Below are 13,239 nucleotides of genomic sequence, written 5' to 3' on the forward strand. Positions count from 1 at the left end.
ATAACTAAGTATTCTTCATTTTTGTTGATTCAACATAAAATAATCATTTTTAGGAAATTTGTTGGTGCCTATATTAACTTTTAAGTAATTTCAGAACTATTTTCTGTTCCCTATTATACTTTAATTTATGCAACTACTGTAAAAATCAATAACTTTTTTCTTTGCTAAATGTAAAATATTAAAGATACCATATTGATATTCATAGAATATATGTCCCATCCTGGTCACTATATATATAAATATATATATATATATATATATATATATATATATATATATATATATATATATATATATATATATATATATAAATCATGGTATAACATTAATTGTTTTGTAAAAAAAAAAAAAAAACTGTTTTGGTTGTGACCTTGATGTTTTGGTAGTGACCTTATTTTCATGGAACACCCTTTACTTATTTGTTTTACACATCAAGTCACTTAATGACACTTTTAGCAAGTATGTTTAGGTATGTTTAGGTTTCAAGTATGTTGTGGTCTGGTGTACGTACACCTTCAGTTGACGTACAAGGTGGAGTTGTTACCCTGCAGAAGGTCCCTTGTTCTTTCTGTGCTTTCTTCCGTGCCCTATGATGTTTTTGACTTGCGCTCCATCTTGCACATGTGTATCTCTTCTCCCTGTCTGTAAAATCTTTTACATTTTTAAATGTTCCCTCTTGCTTTTGTCTTAAATTTTTATTCTCTTTCTTTTTGTAAGTTAATTGCTGAAAGCTTATGGGGTCATCCCTGTTCCTCTGCCAGTATTCACATAGGAGCTCAGCTGTACTCTTGGGCACATTTGCATCTCTTGTGTCTATCTGCCTGTATCAGTCTACAAGTATTCACATACTGTACATAGATTTACACTCACTGAGCAGTTTTTATTATGAACATTATGGTCTTAATTAAGTGTCAGACTAATTCTTCTGCTGTTTTTGCCCATTCATCTCAAGGTTCGAAGTGTTGTGCATTCTAAGATGCTATTCTGCTCACTAAAATTGTACAGAGTGTTTATCTGAGTTACTGTAGCCTTTCTGTCAGCTCGATCCAGTCTGGACATTCTCCGTTGACCTCGCTCATCAACAAGCCATTTCTGTCCACAGAACTGCCACTCACTGGATGTTTTTTGTTTTTGTTTTTGGCACCATTCTTAGTAAACTCTGGAGACTGTTGTGCATCCCAGGAGATCAGCAGTTACAGAAATACTCAAACCAGCCCATCTGGCACCAACAATCATGCCACGGTCCAAATCACTGAGATCACATTTTGTGGTTAATGTGAACATTAACTGAAGCTCCTGACCCATATCTGCATTATTTTAAGCATTGTACTGCTGCCACATGATTGGCTGATTAGATAATCACATGAATAAGTAGGTGTACAGGTCTTCCTAATAAAGTGCTCGGTGAGTGTATATATTATATGTATAAATTATGTATATATTTAAAAATAAAATCTGAAAGAACAACTTAATATCACTACCAAAACAAATACGTAAATACCAAAACAACCATAGCTTGTTCAGTAATAGCAAAAAAATTTTCGGTATTGACTGTTTCGGGTTTGACAATTCAAGCTAATCTTGCCCTTATATTAAAATGTCAGCACAGTAGAATTCTAGACATTACTCATTTGAACAGGAAAGTCACAAATGTAATTTTTTCAAATGTCACATTTTGTGTTTTATAAGACTAACAATAAGTTCGGTAATGACACTTTTTAAAAACACATCCAGGTTTTCTGACTTTACAACACTATTCAAAATGTTAAAATACATCTACTCACCACATGGTCCAGGGAGAGGAAATTGCATAATTTGTCTTCCTGGTCACATAGTTTGGGGTGTAGCCAAGTTTTGCTTCAGTCCAGAGAGACTTTTTGTGTTTGTTTCGGTATTGACAAAAAAAATGTAGGACAGCAATTTTTCACTCTAAATACATTATTGTTATAATTTTTTATTTTTTTAAAGGCAGAAAACTTATGTCAACTAAATATCAGTAGGACTTGACAAGGTGCATTATGTTTAAGTGTTTAAAAAATATGAAAAATCATTGAGGTGTTTAATTTTTAAGTGTATTTTTCAGGGGTAGATTGGGGGACATGTACCACCCAATAGAAAAGAACATATAAACCACTATTTTTAAAGATTTGTAAAGCTATTACATAAATTATTTCTACTACCTCTGTTAGAACTCAACTTGACTTTTATAAATATGTGTCAGTTGCCTATATATGCCCTATGCCCTTGTGTATATATATATATATATATATATATATATATATATACTGTGTATGCATATATATACATATATATATATATATATACTGTGTGCATATATACATATATATATATATATATATATATATATATATATATATATATATATATATATATACACTGTGTGTGTATATATATATATATATATATATATATATATATATGCGGGGGACAGCATTTTGCACCACTCCTGTAGAATGACCCATATCAATTTTCATATTATTTAGTGATTTCATAATCATGTGTATATCAGTTAGTATTTCTTTTCTAGTAGCCTGAAATGATACAAGACTATTGAGGGCTGACATGTCTGAATAGATGACCACTCTGTCTGGTCTGTAACATTTTCAACTCACTGAAGTCCAACCAACAATGCAACTGATTCGATTTTATGTACTGATAATCCATTTGGCAACCTTTTGATGATGCATGATTTAAATTCTGGAATAAAGACACCAACACCAATACATGTACTGTAGTATCCAGGGCCTTAGATCCATCAGTATAAATCTGTAAATTAGAGAATTAATGTTGTTCTACATATATTCAGTATATATAATTTATATATACACTGGCGGCCAAAAGTTTGGAATAATGTACAGATTTTGCTCATATGGAAAGAAATTGGTACTTTTATTCACCAAAGTGGCATTCAACTGATCACAATGTATAGTCAGGACATTAATAACATGAAAAATTACTATTGCAATTTGAAAAAAAATATTCAGAACTTCTTAAACTACTTCAAAGAGTTCTCATCAAAAAATCCTCTATGTGCAGCAATGACAGCTTTGCTGATCCTTGGCATTCTAGCTGTCAGTTTGTCCAGATACTCAGGTGACATTTCACCCCACGCTTCCTGTAGCACTTGCCATAGATGTGTCTTGTCGGACACTTCTCACGCACCTTACAGTCTAGCTGATCCCACAAAAGCTCAATGGGGTTAAGATCCATAACACTCTTTTCCAATTATCTGTTGTCCAATGTCTGTTTCTTTGCCCACTCTAACCTTTTCTTTTTGTTTTTCTGTTTCAAAAGTGGCTTTTTCTTTGCAATTCTTCCCATAAGGCCTGCACCCTTGAGTCTTCTCTTTACTGTTGTACATGAAACTGGTGTTGAGCGGGTAGAATTCAATGAAGCTGTCAGCTGAGGACATGTGAGGCGTCTATTTCTCAAACTAAAGACTCTGATGTACTTATCCTCTTGTTTAGTTGTACATCTGGCCTTCCACATCTCTTTCTGTCCTTGTTAGAGCCAGTTGTCCATTGTATTTGAAGACTGTAGTGTACACCTTTGTATGAAATCTTCAGGTTTTTGGCAATTTCAAGCACTGTATAGCCTTCATTCCTCAAAACAATGATTGACTGATGAGTTTCTAGAGAAAGCTGTTCCTTTTTTTGCCATTTTTGACCTAATATTGACCTTAAGACATGCCAGTCTATTGCATACTGTGGCAACTCAAAAACAAACACAAAGACAATGTTAAGCTTCATTTAACGAACCAAATAGCTTTCAACTGTGTTTGATATAATGGCAAGTGATTTTCTAGTACCAAATTAGCAATTTAGCATGTTTACTCAAGGATAAGGTGTTGGAGTGATGGCTGCTGGAAATGAGGCCAGTCTAGATTTGATCAAAAATGACTTTTTTCAAATAGTGATGGTGCTGTTTTTTACATCAGTAATGTCCTGACTATACTTTGTGATCAGCTGAATGCCACTTTGGTGAATTAAAGTACCAATATCCCTCCGAAACAGCAAAATCTGTACATTATTCAAACTTTTGGCTGCCAGTGTATACATATATATATATATATATATATATATATATATATATATATATATATATATATATATATATATACACAACAGTTAATTCCAGTCCTTGAATCTGATTGGACAAGAGACATTCCATGAGAACTGATGGTCTCATACCATCAGCACTCGGACGCTTCACAGTGTGTATCACTTCGCTTGTATTCGTGCTGTTCTAAACTAAAGTGTAAGAGCAGTGCAGATGTGTTAAGAGCCATCTGTCTCTTTACATTTAATTTTGTGACATTACATATTTTAGCCAGCAGGTGGAGGCAAAAGACCATTTTTATGTGTAATATGAGCCAGTTAGCGACGTGAAGTGAGTCAGCGTCACTCAGTGTTTATATTCAACAGCATTCCATGATCGCTCGTATTACTACTACATTACTTAAGCTAGGAAATAGCTTTAAATGGCTTTAAACTAACAACTTCAGCATTAAGGCTCATCACAGCTGAGAGACACAACAGACTGATTAATTAAACAAACTCAAGGCGCTTACCTCTTACCGGAGTTTCCACACTGGACAAAATGGCAGAGGACATTGCGGTTTGTATGGTGAAAGACTCTTGCGCACCGGCAGGGTTGGGAGGGTTACTTTTGAAATGTATTCCACTACAGATTACAGAATACTTGCTGTAAAATGTAATTTGTAACGTATTCCGTTAGATTGCTCAAGGTCAGTAACGTATTCTAAATACTTTGGATTACTTCTTCAGCACAGGTAGATTTTTTCACTTGTTTTGAGTATAAAAACTCTGCCAGTACAGTGACAAAATACACGTTAAAAATACATTACAAGATTAATCAAATTGATCTTGTTTTAAGAATTTTTAGATATTTTTACAGGAAAACAATACAAAAATTATCAAGATTATGATTTTTGCCCTAATATCATAGGTCTTACTGGAAAAAAAGAAATTATGATCTAACGTGAATTTTCTTGATAAAAAATATGATCGTGTGCCTGGTAACGTGCATGTAAAATGGCTTGAAATAGCATTTTAGCTTAGTGTAAAGCTGACAATTTACACAAGTTTTATTTCTATTTCTAAACTTACTTCAAACTTACTCTCTGTCTGCTCGTATGAATTTAGCACATCACAAGAAATTGTTTCACCACTGTTCAAATGCTCTTTGGATCGCATTATTTATATGTATAAATGTTTTCCATCTGAAAGGACTAAATATTACATGAAACAAATGACAAAATGCAAAGTAATCTCTTCAGTAATCAAAATACTTTTTGAATGTAACTGTATTCTAATTATTAAAATTATTTAAATTGTAACTGTAGTGGAATACAGTTACTTATATTTTGTATTTTAAATACATAATCCCGTTACATGTATTCCATTGCTCCCAACCCTTCGCACCAGCTACCGCGAAATAGGGAGGAATACCCCCGCTTGGACGGCTATTTTTCCACTGAGAAAATAGGATGCATTTCACCAAAATGACACTATCTTCAGAAAGCTGACTAACAGACTACAGCATCATCAACAGGTGATCACACATGCTCAATCTCTCTCTCTCTCTCTCTCTCTCTCTCTCTCTCTCTCTCCACACACACACACACACACACACACACACACACACACACACACACACACACACACACACACACATACACACACACACACACACACACTCCTTGTTTCTCCAGTAACATGTTAGACACAGCCCAAGCTGTGATACAAATAGTTCTGAAGTGATGTTTTTGAGAGGCTTGGATGCATCATTTGGTTTGAACCAGCAATGTCAGATTCTGATCCATCGCGTAACAAAGTAGTTCCATGCACAAATGCGTTTTATGTGACCGTACTCAGTTTTGACTCATTTTTAAAAATTTACTTGTTCATTGAACTGTTCTTACCTACGGCACTCGGCCTGCGGCCGCATCACAGCAGTGCTGATGAAGAACCATAGGTACTCATGCTTGTGTGATATTGCTTAAATGCAGTATATATATATATATATATATATATATATATATATATATATATATATATATATATATATATACCCAGAGCTTATTAATATTCCACTAATTTTTCTGTACTGCAAAAACTTCCTGGCAATTTAACAGTCCTTGGTCATGAGCTCACCTTCTTTCCTTGGGCACTGTTTGTGGAGGATTTTAGCTGCAAAACACAATGTTGTTTGGTTGTGAATCAATTCAACAGTTTAGCACAGCTAACAGTTTGAGATGGGCAGCCCAAAACCTAACACCAAATTGCCTAAGTCTTGCCCTGTCCTATGGCATGTAGGTTTCTTATCTCTGAAAGGGATAATCAAGAGTCTTGCCCAGTGAGTCTCGGCATAGTCCACGCCAGGTCGGCTCTGACACAACCCAAAGCATGTGCACACTGTCATCAGCTTCGTTGCTCCACTCTCGAACGGTGTGTGGTTTTTGTCGAGAAAACACTCGGTTACGCCATAATTAGGCACAATCCCCTCCTTTCAGCTTGTGTGGACTCTGCTCTGTCCAATACGGAGGTAATGGACCCCGTGACCAGCTGGGGTGACAGGGTGGGCACCCAAACTGAGTTTGAGGAGACAGTACAGGTTACGGTGACAGTTCCCCATGCTGGCTCCTGGATTTAAAAAAAAATATATGGACTTTGATGGTGTGGCAGAAGCAGGGTTAGTCTCACTGAAGCCTAAGGAGCTTTCTCTTGCTGCACACCTAGCCCCTGCTCAAAATAGCGGCATCACGGGTGCACCTACTCTCCCCTCGGGTCCGTACAAGTAGCTGTCCACTGCGCAGGCACACGTGGCTCGATCAATGAGTTCTGTCACCTTGTTCCAGACCTATCAGGCATTGCATTTATGCATGCTTCACGATAAGATGTTTGTGGGGGAGAACTGTGAGAATGTACTCAGCGAAATCCGAGCTCAACCAACATTCTCTGTACAGTGAGATATTCGGTGGTGTCATTGGGAAGAGCTGTGGCCAGCACAGTCGTGGCACAGAGGCACCTCTGGTTAATGCTTGCCTACTGATCTACCTGAAGGAGATCATAATGCCTTCTTGAGTGCTCCAATTTCCACATCTGGCCTGCTTGGTGACGAATTGGAGACATTCCAAGCTCATTTTGAGTACAAAAAGAAGAGAGCGGAGTCACTAAAGGATACTATACTGCATCGGAAAGATGTGGTGAGGCAGACTCCTCAAAAAGCGACTTATCACGGGTAGTCTTCCATTCAACCAGCTTCCCGCTCCCCGGCAACAAAACGTCTGGCCTCAGGCAGTCAGAACAATGCTGCCCAAAAGCCTCCTCAGCCAACGAAGCAAAGGCAGTCTGCATGGGGACGTTGTCCGCCAGCCCCGAATGGCTCTTCCTCTGTGAAGGAGAGGAAGCCGCAGCCCTGGCTTGGATGTTTTGCACAAGAGGCTTTTAGTTCGGGACCTGCATTCAGGTCCTCTTGCATGCAGGATTCTGCAAAAGGGCAGCCCCACCACTTGTGACATTGCCTGCCAAATGTGTTTGCATTCATCATGTGCCTCAAAAGCACTTGTTCCAAACACCCTCCCTAGAATGTTCAATAAAAAGTCAGACAGTGAACAAGAGTGGAATGTCCTTTTCCATTAAAAAAAGTGTCTGCCGGGGGCCTGGGTAGCTCAGCAAATATAGATGCTGACTACCACCCCTGGAGTCGCGAGTTCGAATCTAGGGTGTGCTGGGTGACTCCAGCCAGGTCTCCTAAGAAACCAAATTGGCCCGGTTGCTAGGGAGGATAGAGTCACATGGGGTAACCTCCTCGTGTTCGCGATTAGTGGTTCTCGCTCTCAATGGGGCATGTGGTAAGTTGTGCGTGGATCGCGGAGGGTAGCATGAGCCTCCACATGCGGAGTCTCCGCAGTGTCATGCACAACGGCCCATGTGATAAGATGCGCGGATTGACTGTCTCAAAAGGAGAGGCAACTGAGACTTGTCCTCCGCCACCCGGAATGAGGTGAGTAACCGCATTACCATGAGGACCTACTAAAGTAGTGGGAATTGGGCATTCCAAATTGGGAGAAAAGGAGATAAAAAAAGTGTCTGCCCCCTCAGTTGTCTCATCAGGCAGGGAAACTCTCTGCCTTTCTCCCCAGGTGGCACGCATGCGCAGTATCACAATGGGTGTTGCAGACAGTGCAGACAGGCTACCGTCTTCAGTTTGTGCACAGACCCCTGAGCTTTCGTGGAGTTTTGATGTCGTGTCGGGATCCTGATTTATTATTTTGCGATAACAACTGGCTGATTGTACATTATCCCTTACTTAATGATTGACCTAGAATCGGTTATAATCTTCTTTATTTGAGATGTGTTATTGTATGATCTAAATTTGCATCAGTTCAACTAAAATTATTGAGTAAATTAAACTTATTAGGGTTTTAAGTGAGTGCTATTGGTCTATAACTTTTGGGGCTTGTAGGATATTTACCAGGCTTCACAAAAGTAAGCACATGTGCTTTCTTCCAGCTTGATGGTATTTTACTTCCTTTCCAAATCCTGTTAAATAGGTTTAATATCACCATCAAAGTTTCTGTTGACATATGTTTAAACATAATATAACATACTTGATCTTCCCGAGGTGCTGTACTTTTGCATCTATTTATTGCCACATTTAATTCAGAAATATTGAAATCTACATCTAATACCTCCTCAGATGGTTTCATAGGCACTTTAATGTCTCGATAGCATTCTAAAAGTTCTTCTCTTTAATTAATAAATGCACTGTCTGGATTCAATGTATATATTTTCAGCAAATGATCTTCCAGTCACATTAGCTTTGTCTTTATTTGTTATATGACAATTTCCACTTTCTGTAACTACAGGTATAGAGTTAAACTTTACTTCACCACCCATCCTCTTTAGCATGTTCCTTACATCAATTTAACTGGTCGATTTATATCGTCTCCCTTTAGGCCACTTTAATGATTTGACGACTAACTGTTTTGAATCTCTGATTTTCCAATAGATCAATAGATTTTTTTCTTAGGGTTTTAAATGCATGATTTCTCATTCAAATTGCTTTTGTACATTACTCTGTCCACCATGGTACAGTTTTAACTTTTTTACTACCTGCACTTTTATGAATACTACACTCTGCAGCATTGTATATGCATGCTAAAATACTATCAGCATGTTTAGCATGTTTTTTTTAATCAATGAACCATTTATATTTATGATATTTACTGTATATTTGTTATACAAAATTATTCAAACATCTCCCAATATGCTTTATTAAAGCACCATTTACCCCATATGACATATTATGATGTGATACATTTACACCAGTTGTTCAGCACACTAGAAAATCATCACTACCCATTTAAATTTCTAGTGTATACCATTCACATCTGTTCGCCAAAGAGGCAGACACTAGTGTCAGATCCAGACTTGTCATCTTAGCTATGTTTATATTAATCCTTGTGTCAGTTTCATCATTTAAACATACCAATATGCGATCTTCCATAAAATCCTCAAATGCTACCCCATTTGTGTTAGTGTAAGTACTACCCCAAAGTGTATTGCGTGCGTTAAAACACCAGACTTCTAGACATTTAGACTTCGTAATCTGCACTAGATATGGTTGATAATCAAATAAACTCCCTTTTTCAGGACACTGTATTTTAAAGATAATTGTGTAAAAATCCAAATAACTTTACAGATCTTTATTGTAAAGGGTTTAAACAATGTTTTCCATGCTTGTTCAATGAATCATAAACAATAAATGAACATACACCTGTAGAACAGTCATTAAGACACTAACAGCTTACAGACAGTAGGCAATTAAGGTCACAGTTATAAAAACTTAGGACACTAAAGAGACCTTTCTACTGACTCTGAAAAATACCAAAAGAAAGATGCCCAGGGTCCCTGCTCATCTCCGTGAACATGCCTTAGGCATGCTGCATGGAGGCATGGGGACTGCAGATGTGGCCAGGGCAATAAATTGCAATGTCCGTACTGTGAGACAGCACTACAGGGAGACAGGAAGGACAGCTGATCATCCTCGCAGTGGCAGACCACGTGTAACAACACCTGCACAGGATCGGTACATCTGAATATCACACCTGCGGGACAGGTACAGGATGGCAACAACAACTGCCCGAGTTACACCAGGGATGCACAATCCCTCCATCAGTGCTCAGACTGTCCGCAACAGGCTGAGAGAAGCTGGACTGAGGGCTTGTAGGCCTGTTGTAGGGCAGGTCCTTACCAGACATCACCGGCAACAATGTCACCTATGGGCACAAACCCACTTTGCTGGATCAGACAGGATTGGCAAAAAGTGCTCTTCACTGATGAGTTGTGGTTTTGTCTCACCAGGGGTGATGGTCGGACTTGCGTTTATCTTTGAAAGAATGAGCGTTACACCAAGGCCTGTACTCTGGAGTGGGATCGATTAGAGGTAGAGGGTCCGTCATGGTCTGGGGCAATGTGTTACAGCATCATCGGACTGAGCTTGTTGTCATTGCAGGCAATCTCAACACTGTGCATTACAGGGAAGACATCCTCCTCCCTCATGTGGTACCCTTCCTGCAGGCTCATCCTGACATGACCCTCCAGCATGACAATGCCACCAGCCATACTGCTCGTTCTGTGCGTGATTTCCTGCAAGACAGGAATGTCAGTGTTCTGCCATGGCCAGCGAAGTGCCCGGATCTCAATCCCATTGAGCACGTCTGGGTCCTGTTGGATCAGAGGGTGAGGGCTAGGGCCATTCCCCCCAGAAATGTCCAGGAACTTGCAAGTGCCTTGGTGGAAGTGTGGGGTATCATCTCACAGCAAGAACTGGTAAATCTGGTGCAGTGCATGAGGAGGAGATGCACTGCAGTACTTAATGCAGATACTGACTGTTACTTTTGATTTTGACCCCCCCTTTTGTTCAGGGACACATTATTCCATTTCTGTTAGTCACATGTCTGTGAAACTTGTTCAGTTTATGTCTTAGTTGTTGAATCTTTTTACGTTCATACAAATATTTACACATGTTAAATTTGCTGAAAATAAAAGCAGTTGAAAGTGAGAGGATGTTTCATTTTTTTGCTGAGTTTACATGGATGATAGGCTATAGGTTGAATACAGTGATACTTCCACCATCAATATACAGTATACTTCCACAACATAACACTCTATGTCCTTAGATACTTTTACTTCTCTATAAACTATAAACCAAGCTATTACTAATAAAAGTAATTTCTCCTCCTCCTCTGCCCTAACACAATATCCATTCACTGTAAAATCATATTGTGCTTGTAGCCGGGTTTCTTGAAGACATACGATGTTTGCATTATAAGGTTTCACCACACATTCTATTGCATGCTTTGACTGCTTCAACGTAGGACGTTTTATTTATCATCTTGTATTTTTGTATTTCTCTTGCATGATTTTGCACTTCACATTCTCTGTATGCAGCACTGTGCAACCCACCACAATTACAGCATTGTCTTACAATTCCCTTACACTGCTAATATTTATGTTTTCCGCCACATTTTGTACTTCTTTGTTTGCTTTTGCAGACATGTCCCATCCGCTGATATTTAAAGCACCTTAAGGACAGTGTTATGTATTCCCTTACCTGCTAGATCATCATACCTAAAAATACCCAATTAGGTAACGGACCTCGAAACTGTATCATTATACAGAGACTGTCCTGTCTCCTATTATCTTTGCATGATATTAGATGTTTAGCCTTTTAAGTTATTTCCTCTTTGATTTCCTCAATTGATATTGAAAGATGTACTCCTGCGATTACTCCTCTAGTGACTTCCGTCGTCCCTATCATTTTGGCCATAAATTTGCCTCGATTCAGCATTTTGCATGTTGCGTCTTGTTGGGTTGGCTGTTAAACACCTCCATTCGAAACACGCCGCACACCCCAGGGGGTAGCCGTTTGTAATGCCTGATTAAAAAGCTATCGTTTTATCATTATAACTTGTCCTAGCTATTTAGAGCTCTTTAAGCAATAACTAGATGTGTATATTGATTGAAAGGTGTGTAAATCTATATATATATATATATATATATATATATATATATATATATATATATATATATATATATATACAGTTGTGCTCAAAAGTTTGCATTCCCTTGGAGAATTGGTAATATATGTACCATTTTTACATATTTTATAACAGAATGGCACAATCATAAAACAAAACATGGCAACAAAGACAAAAATGTCTGAAGTCAAAAGTCTGCATACCCTTAGTTCTTAATACTGTGTATTGCCCCCTTTAGCATCAATGACAGCATGCAATCTTTTGTAATAGTTGTCTATGAGGCCCCAAATTCTTGCAGGCAAAATGCCTCCAGGTCATGCAAAGTCTTTGGTCGTCTTGCATGAACCGCACGTTTGAGATCTCCCCAGTGTGGCTCGATGATATTAAGGTCAGGAGACTGTGATGGCCACTCCAGAACCTTCACCTTTTTCTGCTGTAACCACTGGAGGGTCAACTTGGCCTTATGCTTAAGGTCATTGTCGTGCTGGAAAGTCCAAGAGCGTCCCATGCGCAGCTTTCATGCAGAAGAATGCAAATTGTCTGCCGGTATTTTCTGATAACATGCTGCATTCATCTTGCCATCAATTTTCACAAGATTCTCCATGCCTTTAGAGCTCACACACCCCAAAAACATCAGTGAGCCAACACCATGCTTCACAGTGGGGATGGTATTCTTTTCACTATTGGACTTCTTGACCCCTCTCCAAACATAGCGCTTATGGTTGTGTCCATAAAGCTCTATTTTGGTCTCGTCACTCCAAATTACAGTGTGCCAGAAGCTGTGAGGCATGTCAAGGTGTTGTTGGGCATATTGTAACCAGGCTTTTTTGTGGCATTGGTGCAGTAAAGGCTTCTTTCTGGCAACTCGACCATGCAGCTAATTTTTGTTCAAGTATCGTCGTATTGTGCTCCTTGAAACAACACCGTCTTTTTCCAGAGCAGCCTGTATTTCTCCTGAGGTTACCTGTGGGTTTTTCTTTGTATCCTGAACAATTCTTTTGGCAGTTGTGGCTGAAATCTTTCTTGGTCTACCTGACCTTGGCTTGGTATCAAGAGATCCTCGAATTTTCCACTTCTTAATAAGTGATTGAACAGTACTGACTGGCATTTTCATGGCTTTGGATATCTTTTTATAACCTTTTGCATCT

Source organism: Myxocyprinus asiaticus, chromosome 20 (assembly GCF_019703515.2).
Source record: "Myxocyprinus asiaticus isolate MX2 ecotype Aquarium Trade chromosome 20, UBuf_Myxa_2, whole genome shotgun sequence".
NCBI classification, from domain to species: domain Eukaryota; kingdom Metazoa; phylum Chordata; class Actinopteri; order Cypriniformes; family Catostomidae; genus Myxocyprinus; species Myxocyprinus asiaticus.